Below are 17,659 nucleotides of genomic sequence, written 5' to 3'. Positions count from 1 at the left end.
TTTTACACACAAGCCTGGTGTTCATACAGTCCAGCCATATTCAAAGTCGGAGTAGAATGGACAGGGGTGGAAGTACAAGCAAGCAATGATTTTAGGGGGAGGAGGAATTTTCAAGGCTGTTGTGTGTGTGTGTGTGTGTGTGTGTGTGTGTGTGTGTTGTATACATGTGCATGTGATTTTTGAGTAAGAAAGAAGAAGTAAGAACAGATTTTAGAATTTCTGCTTCTGGGCTGAATGACAACAGCCCAACTTTTAAAAAGCCAGATACATTATTAAAGTGTATTGTATCACACTTCAGAGGTCATATAAACAATAGGCAAGATGGGAATTGGAATCGTAGGGTGAATGGGGCCCTGCTGAGGAAGGCTGATTGCTGCCAGTGAGTTCTTCTCTGGAAGCATTTTCTGACCCCGGGCCTGGCCTTGTGTTTAGTCTTGCCCCGCAGAGGGACTCTACGGGGAGAACAGAAACCGAGACACTTTAGGGGTCACACAGAGCTAGTGTGACGGATTGGAAACTCAAGGAACTCCCAGTGCATGGGAAGTTTATTCCACAGGGTGTTTTTCTGAGGCTGAGGCTGTACTCAGGAGGCTGGGGAGCTGGGTCAAGGACTTGGAAAAGGCAGAACAACATGTTCTGTCATCTCATGCTGCTAAGACTAAGTTCTGCTAGAGAAGGGGCCTCCTTAAATACACAGCCTGCCTTTTCCTCCAGATATTTCCCGGATTCTGTGCTCACTTCGGCAGCACATATGCTAAAATTGGAACAGTACAGAGAAGCCTAGCATGGCCCCTGCGCAAGGATGACACGCAAATTCGTGAAGCGTTCCATATTTTTGAGCCAAAGAGCGGTAGGTTGGAGGATGGGAGGTGGGGATGGGCAGGGAGGGGGGAGTGGTGGGGGGAAAAGGGAGGCAACTGTACTTCAGCAACGACAACAACAACCACCACCACCACCACCACAAAAGATATTTCCCAGATTTTGAAGCTACATGGAGGAGGGACCTAAAGAGCTAAACTTAAACTCTTCCAAGGACACAACTAAATTCTAGCAAAAAGAAAAAAAAAATTAGAAGGAGACCGGACATGGCTAAGAAACTGGAAAGCTAGGGCAATAAGAAATATCCAATTGAAACACAGAGAAAAGGGGTGGGGCGGGGTGGGAAGGAATGGAGCCCAAGAGACCTGTGGGACACAAACAAAAAGGGCGAATATACGTACGTGTATTTGGGGAACTGGAGTCCCAGACAGAGAAGAGAGAATAAATGGGCAGAAGCGACACTGGAAGAGATAATGTCTGAGAGATTTCTTAGACTGGGGAACGGTATCCCACATATTCAAGATGCTCAATGAATCGCAGAGAAGATAAATACAAAGGAGAATACACCAGGCACATTATAGCCAATGTGTTGAGAACCAAAGGTTAAAAGAAAAATCTTAAAGGATGAAAAAAACCCATTACCTTAAAAAAGCAACAATAAAATTAAAGGCCATCTTTTCAACATAAACAATGGAAGACAGAAGACAATGGAATTATCTTTAAAGTGCTGAAATGAATGGCCAACCTGTAACTCAGTAAACAATGGAATAATTAAAAACATCTGATCTACAATAAAATAAGAAAAGAATAATAACGAATAGATGGTACAGAGAAAAATAAAATTAAAACTGTCTAAATATATATTAGTAATTACATTGATTTTAAAAGGACTAAACAATCCAATTAATAAATAAACATCACACTGGATAAAAATCCACAACTATGTGCCATTTTTAGAAGCATATACAAATAAACAGAAAGGTGGAAATTAAAATTTGAAAATATATACCACATGAATACTAACAAGAAGAGGGTTGCCATAGCCATACTAAATCAAAACTAGTCAGTTTTAAGGTAAATATTATTTTTGATCCATGGGCTATTTAATGATAATAAAGAGAGCAATTTAATAGTAAGATATATCAATGCTAAATTTGTATGTACTTAATAACACACTTTCAAAAGGTATAAGTCAAAATTGACAGAACTAAAATAAAAGTAGAGAATGTGCAATCATTGTTGGAAATTTTTAACATAACTTACAGAATAAGGAAGAGTTGTAAAGATATAGAAGAAGGGAACAACATGATCAACTAACTTGAACCAGCTGATATATTTCAACCTCAACACTCAACAACTACATTGTACTTATTCTTTTCAAGTGCTCGTGGGCTGTTTACCAAAAAAGACTTGCAGTCTCAATTAATTTCTAAAGACTAAAATCGAGTAGTTCTTTGACTCTAGTGGAACTAAAATATAAACTCATAACTAGAATATCTCCAAAAGTTTTTCATTTAAGGAGCACAACTCTAAGTATTCCAAAGGTCAAAAAAGAAATGACAGTATAAATCTGAAAATATTTTTGGAAAGGATGATAATGAAAGTGCTGTAAAATGCAGCTAAATCAGTATTTTGAAGGCAATTTTTAGTTCTAAGTCCATATATTAGGAAAGGAAAAAAGTTGAAAATCAATGATTTAAACTGCATATTAAAAAGATAAAGCAACAATAATAAATTAAACCCAAAGAAATAAGGGTAAATATTATTGAAATTGAATACACAAATCCACATATGAAAATCAACAAAAGATATTTATTTGAAAAGATTAATAAAATTGACAAACATTCAGCAAAGCTAATGACAACAAAAAGACAAAAATAACAAATTAGTATTATCAGGAATAACAAAGTAGAATCACATCAAATTCTACAGATATTAGAAAGATGACAGAAAGACATTGTAAATGCCTTTATGCCAATAAATTTGACACAGGATAAAATAAATACGTTCTTCAAGAAATACAATATAAAACTTATAGAAGCAGAAAAACAAATCCAAATTATCATCTATATTGAAGTTAATTTTTTATCACATCATTTTTTATTGTTATTCTATTAAAGTTGTCTCAATTTTTCCCTCTTTGGCCTCCTCTGCCCACCCCACTCCCCACTCCCACAGTCAGTTCCCACTCTGTTGTCCATGTCTGTGTGTCATTCATACATGTTCTTTGTCTAGTCCCTTTGCCTTCTTTCCACCAAAACTGAGGTACATTTACCCAATGGAATACTATGCAGCGGAAAGAAAGCAGGAACTCCTACCTTTTGTGACAGCATGGATGGAACTGGAGAATATTATGCTGAGTGAAATAAACCTGTTGGTGAAAGACAAATACCATATGATCTCACCTATAAGAGGAATTTAATGAACAAAAAATTAAACAATTTTGTAATTAAAAACTATTCAATAAACAGGTCCAGAGAGATGGATTCACAGATTAATTCCTCCAAACATATAAGAAAGAAATAACATAAATCTTGCATAAAGTTTTCTAGAGAATATAGTGAACAATTTCCAGAGAAATTGTGAATGTTTAAATTTATTTTACGAGCGTAACATATCATTGATAACAATATCTGACAAGAAAATGCAAGAAAGAAAAGTTACAGGCTAATACCTCTTTTTGAATCTATTCTCATAGATTCAAAAGATTAATTAGACGTGTGTGTATATATCTGTGTGTATATATATAAGATGTGGATGCACGTTTATATTTATGTATCTATGTATATATATCTTGAACAAGCGGACTTTGTCACAGAATTTTGATGTTGGTTTAATATTTGAAAATTAGTCAATGTAATTCATTTCAATAATAGAATTTTTAAAAGCCCATATAATCATTTCAACAAATGCAGAAGAAAATAGTAAGATTCAACACACTTTTATAACAAAAACTTTCAGAAAACTAAGAATAGAATTAATTATGTTTAATTTGATGAACGGAATCTACCAAAAACCTGGCACCATGTTTAATGGTAAAGTAGTGAATACTTTTTCTGTAAGGTTAGAACAAGGCAAATACTGTTTTTCCTTTTCTACTCAACATTCTATTGAAAACATGAGATAGCGCAAAGGGGCAAAAAAAAGACAAAAGGAAACACTATAATAATTGGAATGGAAAAAATGATTATTATTCACACACATGATTGCATATGTAGAAAATCCAAGCACATCTAAATAATCACTATTAATAAGTGAATTTCACAAGGTTACTCGATACAGGGATAATATAAAAAATTATGTTTACTGCCAACAGTTATAATAGAACTGAAATGAAATAAGAAATACAATTGAAAGTGATACTAAAATATTGAACATCTAGAGACAAATCTAATGAGGGCAATGCAAATCCCCTATATTGAAAACTATAAAACATCATTGATAAAATTAAAAACTTAATAGAAGAATATATCATGTTCAGTGATGGAAATCTTACTTTGCAAACATGGCACTCTCTCCATTTGGGGCTGTAGATTTGATATAGGCATTCTGTGGGTCCAGGGACCCCAAGGGTCGTGAACCAGTGTGAGTTCTTGGCTTTGTTTGGGACAGAATTGAAATAACAGCCAGCACGGAGTTTAAAGTGAAAGTGAGTTTATTCACGAAGCAGTGAGACAGAGAATAGGCTGCTTCACGAACAGTGCAGCCGCCCTTTACCAAAATTTGCTTCCTTTATTGAGGCTCATTTAATCAGGGGGTAGGGTATTCAATAAGGGGAAGGAATAGTCAGGATCTTCACAGAAAAAGGGTGGAGATTTCCCAGGGGAGTTCTATCAGCCATTTTGTGTCCTCACATGGGCTCTCCAGTCCTGTCAGGTGGCACGGGATGTATGGCTCCGCTGCCAGTGGCTGGCAATGACCTTTAGGTGAAATTAGTCGCCATGTTGGATCAAGCTGGTCTCTGCAGGTTTAAGCCATAAGTCTGGTGGGGATGGTCTTCCTTCCTCATGACACCTTCTGTAGTTTCTATCAATTGCAGCGGCTCTGTTACATACCCTGCCTCAGAGTCAATAAAATACTAATCAAGATTCTGTAATTTTTTTGTGGTAATTAACAGTTTCATCTTAAATGTATATGAAAATGCAGAAGACCTAGAATAGCCAAAGTAAACATGAAGAAGAAATAAAGGCAGAACTTAACACTATCAGATATCAAGACCAATGATAAAATAAAAATTAAGGAAGAGTGCTATTAATGGAAAAAAAAGACAGATCAAGAAAATAGAAAAGAGACCCAGAAATAGCTCTACACATGCACTGCCATCTGTTTATGACAAAGGCACCACTTGAATTCAGAAGGATAGGGATTATCTGAGTTGAAAAGAAAATAAATCTTGATCCATAACTCACCACACAACACACAAAATTAATTTGACATGGATCACAGGTCTAAATATAAAGGCTGCTAAAACAATAACGCTTCTAGGAAAAAAAAAAAAAGAGAATGTCTTCATGAGTGTTTGGAAGGGATTATTTTCTTAAATATGAAAAAAAATCATGCTATAAAGGAAAAACATGATAAGTTGATAACAATCATCTGGGCAATTAGTAGTCCTCCCTGAACTGGTTCGTACAATAGTTTTCCATTGACTTTAATCACAAGCCATGGCAGTTCTAGGAGACACTCTAGCGGATTTCCTGTATTCCAAACATACCTTTCCGTACCTCCATCACTGCACAGCGGTCCAATCCTCTTGGCAATTGGGATCAATCACCGTAGCCAGTAGAATAATGCTCTTCCTTGTCTGTTGATTCAGAGGCATGAGGAACCCGAAGGGGTTGGATGGCAGTATTAACCACCAGTTCAATGGAATCATTGTGTCTCCTGGTGGAAGCATTCCTTCTTTTGGATCTAAGGTCTCTAGACCAACAGATCACTGGGTTATGGCAACAGAAGGAAAAAGTTTTGCTGGAGAATAACGGGGTGTTCATGGTACCACTTCCATTTCCACCCCTTGATACCTGAACATGTGAGTCCTGATTATGGGAGAACAAAAACACGCTACGTTGGCTGGGTGCTGGTTTAGAACCTTGCCCCAGACCTGCAAGGTCTTGCCACCTAGCTGGGGCTGTCCTTGTGTCCTCAAAAGGCCGTTCCGTGGTTCTATCAAGCCATCTGCTACAGGATGGTAGAAAATGTGGTACGATGAGTGCATGCCATAAGATTAGGCTCACTGCTGCACTTTATTTGCTGTGCGGTCCTTTGATCAGAAGCAGGGCTGTGTGGACTATCATGATATTAGATAAAGAGTTCTGTAAGTGCACTGATGGTAGCCTTGGCAGATGCATTGTGTGTAGCACACCCATATCTAGAGTGAATGTTTATTCCAACAAGTACAAAAACTTACCCCTTACGTAACGGAAGTAGGCCAGTGTGATCAAGCTGCTGTCTGGCAGCTGGCTGATCGCCCCAGGGAACGGTGCCATAGCAGCGGCTCGGTGTTGGTCTCTGCTTCTGGAAGATCAGGTGCTTAGCACTGGCTGTGGCCAGGCTGGCCACGGGGAGCGGAAGTCCATGTTGCTGAGCCCACGCATCGCTTCTATCCAGCATGGTCACTTTGCTCGTGAGCCCATGGGGTGACGGCTAGGGTAGCTGGAAAAAGAGACGGACTGGTACCCACAGAACAGGTCTTCTTTGTCACTTGACTAACAAAACCCTCCTCTGTGGAAGTCACCTTTGGTGAATGTTCATATGAGACACAGATATCCTCAACTTTTTTTTTTTTTTTGCCTATTCAGAGATGCCTATATACCTCTTCCCCAAATCTCTTTGTCACTAATTTTTCAATTATGTTCCTTCTAAGTCCCTCACCATACAGCCAAGCCATTGCCCACAGCCCATGATTTAGTATACAGTTAATGGTCTGGCCACTTCTTCTAAGCAAAATGAACAAGCAGATACAACTGCTTCAAGTTTTGCTCACTGGCAGGATTTCCTTCATTATTGTCCTGCAGGGATGCCCCAGAAATGGACTATAGTGCTATAGTGGTCTACTCTCAGGTTGTGCTAGCATACTGTGCAGAAACGTCTGTAAATCAGGCCCGAGTCTTCCCTTCCTCAGTCCCCTGATCGTTGGAAACTCCGCATGAGGCTGTAGGTATGTACTGGGAGAAGAAATGTAGCGGAGCAGGGACCTTGGGCATTTGGGTCACTTCTTTATGTAACTCTTTTTTGTTTTCAGGGCCTGATCTCAGCTATACCACTTCCGTTTGATGATAGAGTGCTGCTGTGTGCATGTGAATTTTTGGCTTGATTGGACAGACAGCATCCAGTTCATGGAGAGCAGCTCAGATGGCATCGTACATTGGTGGCCCATGGTTAAGCATTCAGCCTCTACTAGGGCCCAGTAACAAACCAAAAGCTAAAGGTCAAAAGGAGAGTAGTTATCTACAGTGGATGGCAAAGCTTTGCTCCAAAATCCCAATGGTTCCCACTGTAATTCACTCATGGAGCCCTGCCAAATGTTCCAAATAGCATCCCCGTCTGCCAAGACACTTCAAATACCATTGAATCTGTTGTGTCATATGGCTCAAGTAGGCATTGAGGAAAAAATTGCCAGATACATTTCTACATACCAGGCACAAGGGAATGTGCTCATTTGCTCAAGCAATGAAACCACATCTGGAAAAGCAACCGCAGTTGGGGTCAGCACCTGCTTAAGTTTACCATGGTTTACTGCCATTCTCTGAGACCCATCTGTCTTCTGCACAGACCAAATAGGCAAGCTGAATGGAAATGTGGTGGGAATCACCACCTCTGCAACTTCTAGGTCCTGATGTGGTAACACCAATCTCTGCAATCCTTCCAGGAACGTGGCATTGCTTTTGGTTTACTGTTTTCCTATGCAGAGTCAGCCCTAATGGCTTTCACTTGGCTATTCCTAACACAATAGCCTCCACTCTACAGGTTAGGGAGGCAATGTGGGCATTCTGCCAGTTCCTGAGTATGTCTATTACAACTACGCGTTCTGGAAGCAGGGGAATAACTGTAGGATGGATTCAAGGACTCACTGGACCCACTGCGAGATGGACAGGAGCTAAAACTTTATTGATCCATAAGCCCCTACTCTGGCTTGTGGGCCACAGTGACTTTGGGTCTCCAAGGATTATTATATTAGTTCTGAGCCAGTGTTCAGTAATCCCTGAAAAGTCCATTTCCTTTCGCTCAATGCACAGTCACCTGGTCAAAGGCTTTATTCAGTCCTTTTGAGTATGGCCGGGAGGAATATTGACAATGTACATTTTTGATAGTGTAGCAGGGTTTTTCCTCAAGGGGATTTGCTTCTCTTTCCCTCAAGGAGTTCTGGATCCGTACAGTGACTCAGGTTGGAATTGGTCGGAGGGACATAATTCTATTTTTATTTTTTAAATATTTTATTTATTTTTAGAGAGAGGGGAAGGGAGGGAGAAAAAGAGGGAGAGAAACATTAATGTGTGGTTGCCTCTTGCAAGCCCCCCTAGTGGGGACCTGGCCTGCATCCCAGGAATGCGCCCTGACCAGGAATCAAACTGGTGACCCTATTGTTCGCAAGCTGGCACTCAATCCACTGAGCCACACCAGCCAGGGCATGATTCTGTTCTTTATTCAAGTTAAACGTTTCTTCACTTGACCTAGAATTCTTCCACTTATATAGATCAAGATCGAGTAAGAATTTAGTAGAGTGGGCAGCTATTTCACTTTTAAGGACAGCACGAGCAACTAGTCAACACCATGGGTTTCTGTAAGTCAGACTCTTGTTTCTGCTTTGACTTTGCTCTCCACTACAGTATCCATGTCCACCTTGCCTTTGGCAACTAAGTGTTGCCACTTGGCCTTTGCTACCTGGCATCCAAATTTCCCCTTACATTTATATCCTCCAGTTCAGGGGCAGCAGTTCTTACTGTGCTTTCTGATCAATAGAGAATAGTACTGCAGAGCTCTTCAAGGATTCCGGGGCTCTCCTCAGGGCCACGGTGAAAGGGGTGTTCTCTGGACCCTCCAGTGGTGGGTGAGCATGTCCTACATCATAAATGCCCTCTAGCATTCTTGAGTACCTCCCTCTGTAGCACACCAAGGCAGTTCCGGTATGTAATTTTTGACCCATGTTCCAGCCAAACAACCAAACAAAATGTTAGAGCCCTTTCTAACTCCCTGGGCTTCAGTATTAAATGTAGAATCTCTGCGTAGTAGGCCCATATCAGTAAATTGAAGCAGATCCAACTTTCTCTTTCTTCCACCATTATGTTAATATTCATCATACACATTTCCCAAATTTGTCAGTGTAACTTGAAAGAATCATGTTCTTTTGGAGTATAGTGCAACTCCTCATTTGTCACACATTATACCTCTCCTGTTGGGGACTGCTGGGACTTGAGTGTGGTTCTAAATCTAGAAGCAAACAGCGGGGATGGGGATGGGTCCTGAGGAGAATCAGCAGTGTCTTGCAAGGCAAGTACCTTGGGGTGGGCCATTCCAATGTCTTCAGGCAAAGCAGGGTTAATCTCTTCAGACAGAACAGAAGGGTTGCCTCTAATGGCAAAGAAGACTGAAAAGTACTTAGGAGTTCAGTGTCCCCAGATTTATCAAGCTCTTTCCATATGTCCCCAGACCAATTTTCAGGACCCCTTTAGTACTTAATCAATAACTTCAAGTTGATGTGTTAATAGCAGACACCTTGTGAGGTTTGAAATCCAGTTTGGGTTGTAATTCAGCCACTGGCATGATGAGACTATGGGTTTGGTTTAAAATAATCTCAGCACTGTGGCTACAGGAGAGAAAAGTTTCTTTTAGGGCAGATATAAAAACCTCAGGTAATTTATGCAGAGCTTAACCTGGGAATATGAATCTGTAAGTGTACCCTTTTCTTTCACCACTTTGTCTAGTGTAATTAGGAGCAGCCAGCCAAATTCATTATATTCTCTAACTTGACAGGCGTATTCTTAAAGTACAAAATGGAAGGCTATCCAGAACCTTGCCTCTTATAAGTATTTGGTTAGGAGTATCCAATGGTTGTATTTTGCATTTCTCTATTGCCACATCATGTCATGGACTATCAGTGCTATCTTCACTGCTGGAAAAACAACTTCAGAAGTCCCAGAGCCAATTCCTTAAGATTCTGTTCTTCTAGAACTATTCTTGGTACCAAAGTCTGTACTTTATTCAGCCTTCTCCAGATAAACAAAATCAATAGGATCTATCTATCTATCTATCTATCTATCTATCTATCTATCTATCTATCTATCTATCATCAAGGGAAAGAGCAATTTATTTTAAAGAATTGACTGATGTGATTGTGGAGGCTTGCAAGACCAAGATTTGTAGGGCAGACCAACAGTTTAGAAATTCAGGCAGATTTCTGCATTGCATTCTTCAAACAGAATTTATTCTTTTGGGGGTACCTCTGTCTTTGCTCTTAAAGCTTTTGACTAATTGGATGAAGTCTACCTACATTATAGAAGGTAATTTGCTTTACTTAAAGATAACTGATTATATATGTTAATCATATCTAAAAAAATACTTTCACAGCAACATCTAGACTAGTGTTTGACCAAAATAAGTAGAAACTATAATTCAGTCTAATTGACACGTAATATTAACCATCACAAAGAGTAAAAGAGAAATAACATCATTCAGGGAACAACAATACAATTTACAGTTGACTTCCAGTCAGAGACAATAGAGGCCAGAAAGCAGTAAAGCAATTTTTTGAAAGTGATGAAAGAAAAACACGGTCACCTGAAAACTTTATATTTAGCAAAGCTATCTTTATAAAAGGTGAAATAAAGATATTTCCAAATAAACAAAGACTGAGAAAATTTGTTGTTACTATGCTTGTGTTATAAGAAATATTAAAGCAATTTCTTCAGACTAAAGGGAAACAATAATTTATAGTAATTCAAATCCACATGAAGAAATAAAGTGTTTTGAAAAAAGTAATTGTGTGGGTAAATATGAAAGTCTATGTAACTACCCAAATAGAGAATAAAAAGTAGAGAACTTGAACAATACTATATATCAATTGAACTTAACAGATATATAGAGAACATTGCATCCAGCGGAAGCAGGATGCAGATTTTTCTCAAGGACACACGGAATGTTCTCCAGGGCAGACCAGATAGATGTTAAGCCACAAATAAGTCTGACTGAAACTGTACAAAGTATCTTTTCTGGTTATAATGAAATGAAATTAAAAATCAATAGCAGGAGAAAAATGGAAAAGCCCGTGAATATGTGGAAATTCAATAATTGTTTTAAAAAATATTTGTCAATTACAGTTGACATGCAATATTATATTAGTTTCAGGTATACAACATAGTCATTAGACGTTTATATAGCCCCTGAAGGGAATCACCTCAATAAATCTAGTACCCATTTGATACCATACGGAGTTATCACAATATTATTGACTATATACTCCATGCTGTACTTTTCATACCCATGGTATCTTTTTTCATTTTTAAATAGTTTACTTTTATTGTATTTTTTCATTTCCATTTACCCCCCTTACACCCCCTTCTGTCTCTACCCACCCCCCACTGCAGTCACCACACTGTTGTCCACGTCCGTGAGTTCTTTTTCTTTTTTGCGTGACTTCTCCACCCCCAACCCTCCCCCTAGAGCTGTTAGCCTGCTCTCCATCTATGAGTCTGTCCCCATTTTCCGTGTTAGTTCCGTTTGTTCATTAGACACCAGATAGGAGTGAAATCATACGGTGTTTGTTTTTCTCTGACTGGCTTATTTTACTTAGCATAATGTCCTCTAGGTCCTTTCTTTTTTACAGCGGAGTAGTATTCCATTGTGTAAATGTCCCATAGTTGTTTTATCTATTCATCATCTACTGATGGACACTCGGGCTGCTTCCAGATCTTGGCTATTGTAAGTAATGCTGCAATGAACATAGGGGTGCATGTATTCTTTTGAATTAGTGTTTCAGGTTTCTTCAGATAAATTTCCAGAGGTGGAATTGCTGGGTCATAAGGCAGTTCCATTTTTAATTTTTTGACGTAACTCCATACTGCTTTCCATAGTGGCTGCACCAGCCTGCATTCCCACCAACAGTGCGCTAGGGTTCTCTTTCCCCTCATCATCCCCAGTATTTGTTTGTTGATTTATTGATGATAGCTATTTTGACAGGTGTGAGGTGATATCTCATTGTGGTTTTATATGCATTTCTCTGATGATTAGTGATGTCACGCATCTTTTCATGTCTATTGGCCAGCTCTATGTTCTCTTTGGAGATGTTTCTATTCAGGTCCTTTGCCCTTTTTAAAATTGGATTGCTTGTTTTTTTGGTGTTGAGTTGTATAAGTTCTTTGTAAATTTTGGATATTAACCCCTTATCAGATGTACTGAGGAATATGTTCTCCTATTCAGTGAGTTGTCTTTTTATTTTGTTGATGGTTTCCTTTGCTGTGCAAAACCTTTTCAGTTTGATGTAGTCCCATTTATTTATTTTGTCTTTTGTTTTTCTTGCCTGAGGAGATATATTTAACAATTATTGCTGTGAGCAATGTCTGCGATTTTACTGCCTATGTTTTCTTCTGGGATTTTTGTGGTTTTGAGTCTAACATTTAAGTCCGATCCATTTTGAATTTATTCTTGTGTGTGGTGTAAGAAGTTGGTCTAGTTTAATTTTCCTGCGTGTATCTGTCCAATTTTCCCAACACCATTTATTGAATAAACTATCTTTAGCCCATTGTATGTGCTTGCCTCATCTGTCAAATATTAATTAACTATAAAGGCATGGGTTTATCTCTGGTCTCTCTCTTTTGTTTCATTGATCTATGTGTCTGTTTTTAGGCCAGTACCATGCTGTTTTGATTACTCTGGCCTTATAGTATAACTTGATATTAGATAGTGTCACACTGCACGGTGGCTAGATGGGGCGCGCCGCCGCCGGGGGGCGCTGCGGGGAGCGCTGCAGAGAGCGCGGCGCTCCCTGAACCTGAGGCAAACGGGCTGGGGCCCGCGGAGGTGGGAGCAGGGCTCTGAATCCCGCAGAGCCCGTCCTGGGGTTGTCACAGATGAGGGGGATAAACACAAAATGTCGCGATTGCCGGGGGAGCAGACGGGGTCACTTCTCTCTTACAAGAGAAGGCCGTGGCGCATCCCCCTAGTGAGGAAGGCCCCCATCGCCCTTTGTTCCAAGGCTTTTGTTGAAGAACTTACCAGTGGGCTAGGCAACAGGAATGCATACGTACACTCATTACAGTAGCTTGTTCAGGTTCACAGAGAACAGATACCTTTAAGAAAACAAGTGACAGGAATTCACTGATTTGCATGGGTGTGAGAGAAGACCAGTATAAACAAGAGACTAAAGATAAGGGGCAAGCACCTTGATGATAAAGGGTAAGGGGTGTAAATAATGTGAAGGTCCTTCACAGCAGGAGCTGGCCAGAGATCCGAGGGAAGAACAAAGCACACTTTAAAGAAATTACTTCTAGGCCTGATTTTCCTGGCAACTGCCAGACCTGATTTGGAGCTGACTCCTGCACTGTTTCAAGCTTGAGCCAGATGTGGGGAGGGAACCACCAAGAGACAGGGAGACTGCTTTTCGGCTGTAATGAGGACTCCCGCCGTGTGCAAGCCAAGCAAGAGGGGCAGGGGTCTTTTTGCCCCTTCTCCGTGTCCCCCAATGTCTTGTCTGCTGCCTATATTGGTCGATGCCTGGCTTCGGTTGCCCCTCCCCTGAGGGGTCTTACCTGTCATTGTCAGGGACCCTCACAAGGCAAAGCAGAGAGGCAGGGGCTCTGCCCCTGCAGGGGGATGGGCAGGCCAAGTCTCCTCAGGAGCCTGTCTTTCCAAGGCCTCCTTATTTCCAGCCTTGGGGACCTCCAGCCTGTTGGCCCGGTTACAGCTCCTGAGACCAGGCAGGGCATTTCCCAACAAGATAGGGAGATTTCTCCAACTTTGCTCTTCTTTCTCAAGATTGCTGTTGCTGTTCTAGGTATTTTGTGGTTCCATATAAATTTTTGGAGTGTTTGTTCTAGTCCTGTGACATATATCATTGGAATCTTGATTGGAATTGGGTTGAATCTATAGATTGCTTTGGGTAGTATGGACATTTTAATGACGTTAATTCTTCCTATCCATGAGCACAGTATATGCTTCCACTTCTTTGTATCTTTTTTTCAGTTTCTTTCTTTGGTGTCATACCAATAATTTTCTGAGAATAGGCATTTTACATTCTTGGTTAAATTTATTTCTAGGTATTTTATTCTTCTTTAAGCAATTGTGAATGGGATAATTTTCTTAATTTCCCTTTCTGATAGTTCATTATCAGCATGTAAACATGCAATTGATTTTTGGATATTAATTTTGTATCCTGCTACTTTACTGAATTCATTTATTAGTTCTAATGGTGTTTTGGTGGAATCCTCAGGGCTCTCTATGTACAGCATCATGCCATCTGCAAATAATATCAGTTTCACTTCTTTCTTTCTAATTTGGATGCCTTTTATTTCTTCTTGTCTGGTACTGTTGTTAGAACTTCCAGTACTATGTTGAATACGAGAGCTGAAAGTGGGCATCCTGTCTTGTTTCTGATCTTAACGGGGACGTTTGTCATTTTTGCTCATTGAGTATGATGGTGGCTGTGGGTTTGTCATATATGGCCTTTATGACACGGGTGCTGGATTTTATCAAATGCTTTTTCTGCATCTGTTTATATGATCATGTGGTTTTCATGCTTATTTCTGTTTATGTGGTGTGTCAAGTTTATTGATTTGAAAATATTGTACCAACTTTGCATCCCTGGAATAAATCCCACTTGGTCATGGTGTATGATCTTTTTGATGTATTGCTGTATTTGGTTTGCTAATATTTTGTTGAGCATTTCAGCATCTATGTTATCAGGGATATTGGCCTATAATTTTCTTTTTTTGTAGTGTTTTTATATGGTTTTGTAATTGGGATAATGCTGGCCTCATAAAATGAGCTCAGGAGTCATTCTTCTGTTGAATTTTTGGGAATAGTGTGAGAAGGGGAGGTATTGGTTCTTCTCAGAATGTTTGGTAAAACTCATCTCTGAAGCTGCCCAGTCCAGGGCATTTGCTTTTTGGGAGTTTTTTTGATTATTGCTTCAATTTCACTATGTGTAATCTGTCTATTCAGATTCTCTGATTCTAAATGTGTGATATAGTATCTCATGGTTTTGATTTGCATTTTCCTAATTATTAGTGATGTTGAACGTTCTTTCATATGTCTGTTGGCCATCTGTTTGTCTTCTTTGGAGAAATGTCTGTTTATGTTCTCTGCTCATTTTTAAATCATATTTTTATTTTGAGCTGTATAAATTCTTTATATATTTTGAATATTAACCACTTATTGGATATATCATTAGCAAATATTTTCTCCCATTCAGTAGTTTGCTTTTTAGTTTGATGTGGTCCCATTTGTGCTAAATGCCCTAAAAGATATATCCCCTTAAATATTGCTAAAACCAATCTCAGAGAGTTCATTTCCTAAGCTTTGTTTTAGGCATTTTATGGTCTCAGGTATTATATTTAAGCTTTTACTCCATTTTGAGGTTTTGTTTTCTTTTTATATGATGTAAGAAATTGTTCCAGTTTCATTTTTTTGGCATGTACCTGTCCAGTTTTTGCAACATCATTTATTGAAGAGACTTTCTTTACCCCATTGTACATTATCTCCTTTATCATAGATTAATTGACCATATAGATGTCAACTTATTTCTTGGCTTTCTATTGTGTTCCATCAATTTATGTTTCTGTTTTTATGCCAGTACCATGCTGTTTTGATTACTATAACTTTTGGTATAGTTTGATAGCAGGTAGGGTGATACCTCCAATTTGTTCTTTCTCAGTTTTGCTTTGGCTATTTGGGGTCTTTTAAACAACACATTCTTAAAATCAATTGATCCATGTAACTGCTGTTATAAAGAAGAAAGAACTCAAATTAACAAACTAAATTTACACCTTAGGAACTAGAAATATAATATCCAACTAAATACAGAACCAGAAAAAAAAGAGAAATAATAAAGATTAGAGAAAGATAAATAAAATAGAGAATAGGAAAATAATAGAGAAAAATCAATAAAACCAAGAGTTGGTTCTTTGAAAAGATCAACAAAATTCAAAATTGGCAAACTTTTTGCTAGATTGACTAAGAAAGAAAAAACTCAAATAACTAAAATCAGAAATAAAAAAGGGATACTACAAGTTTATAAAAAATAAAAAGGATTTGATTATTAGATAGTTCTACAAACGACTGGATGTCAACAAATTAGATAATCTAAATAAAATGAGGGAATTTCTAGAGACACATAAGCTCCTAAGACTGAATCATGAAGAAATAGAAAATCTGAACAGACGTATAACAAGTAAGGTGATTGACTCAATAATCAAAAACTTCTAAACAACAACAACAACAACAACAACAACAAAGCTTAGGATCAGATGGCATCACTGGTGATTTATATCAACCAAAGAAAAATTCATACCAATCCTCTTCAAACTTTCAAAAGTTTCAAAAGTTTGAAGTGGAGGGAATGCTTTCAAAGTCACTCTATGGGGACAGCATTACTATGATGCCAAAAGCCAAAGGCACTGCAAAAAAAGAAAACTAGAGACCAATATCCCTTATGAATTTTAATGCAAAATCCTTAAAATATAGGAAATACAACAACAAAATATAGCAAACTAAAATCAGCAGCACAATAAAAAATTATATACCGTGGGAAGGTGGGATTTGTTTATGGAATGCAAAGATCGTTCAACATATAAAAATCAGTGTAGTAGACATTAACAAAAAAACCCCACCTGATCATCTTATTTGATACAGAAAAAGCATTTGACAAAACTGAACACTCCTTCATAATAAAAGTATACAACAAATTAAGAATAGAAGAAAACTACCTCAATACAATAAAAAATGTACAAAAAACCCACAGCAAACATCATACTGGATAAAGAATGACTGAAAGTTTTTCCTCCAAGATGAGGAACAAGACAAGAGCTCCTCTTTTCACCATTTACAGTCAGCATACGGCTGGAAGTCCGATCTCCAACTATTCACAAAAACCTGTAAGAATTACTTTAAAAATTCAGCAAAAATCAGTTGTTTTTATTTTATTTTAAAATATTTTATTTCTTTTTAGATAGAGGGGAAGGGAGGGAGAAAGAGAGTGAGTGAAACATCACTGTATGGTTGCATCTCGTGTCCCCCACCTTGGACCTGGCCCACAACCCAGGGATGTGTCCTGACTGGGAATTGAACCAGTGACCATCTGGTTCACTAGCTGGCACTCAATCCACTGAGCCACACCAGCCAGGGAATCAGTTGTGTTTTTATTATTTATTTTTAAATTTATTTTTTAAAAAGACATTTATTTATTTATTTTTAGAGAGAAGGGAAGGGAGGGAGAAGGAGAGGGAAAGAAACATTGACATGTGCCCTGAGCTGGGGACCCGGCCTGCAACCCAGGCATGTGCTCTGACTGGGAATCAACCAATGACCCTTCAGTTTGTAGGCTGGCACTCAATCCACTAAGCCACATCAGCCAGGACCAATTGTGTTTTTAAACACAAACAATAAACCATCAGAAAAAAAAAATTAAGAAAACAATTCCACTTACAATATCGTTAAAAAGAATAAAATGGTTAAGAACAAATTTTTCCAAGGAGACAAAAGACTATACACTGAAAACTACAAAATATTGTGAAATAAAATGAAGAAAACACAAATAAATAAAAAGACATCCCATGTTCATGGATTGAAAGACAATATTGTTAAGGTGTCCATACTACTCAAAGTCATATATAGACTTAATACAATCCCTATC

General features: G+C 38.5%; 1 non-coding gene across 1 annotated transcript; it reads left to right on the top strand.

The window, feature by feature from the left end:
• The first annotated feature begins 730 nt into the window (after positions 1-730).
• Positions 731-837, top strand: LOC129075406 (U6 spliceosomal RNA). Its single transcript, XR_008529641.1, has one exon. It is a non-coding gene; the product is annotated as a U6 spliceosomal RNA (small nuclear RNA).
• The last annotated feature ends 16,822 nt before the right edge of the window (positions 838-17,659 follow it).

The sequence above is a fragment of the Pteronotus mesoamericanus genome, unplaced genomic scaffold, assembly GCF_021234165.1.
Source record: "Pteronotus mesoamericanus isolate MK-2021 breed Mesoamerican mustached bat unplaced genomic scaffold, CSHL_Meso_final contig_53, whole genome shotgun sequence".
NCBI lineage: Eukaryota > Metazoa > Chordata > Mammalia > Chiroptera > Mormoopidae > Pteronotus > Pteronotus mesoamericanus.
This window is presented reverse-complemented; position numbering and strand designations above follow the sequence as displayed.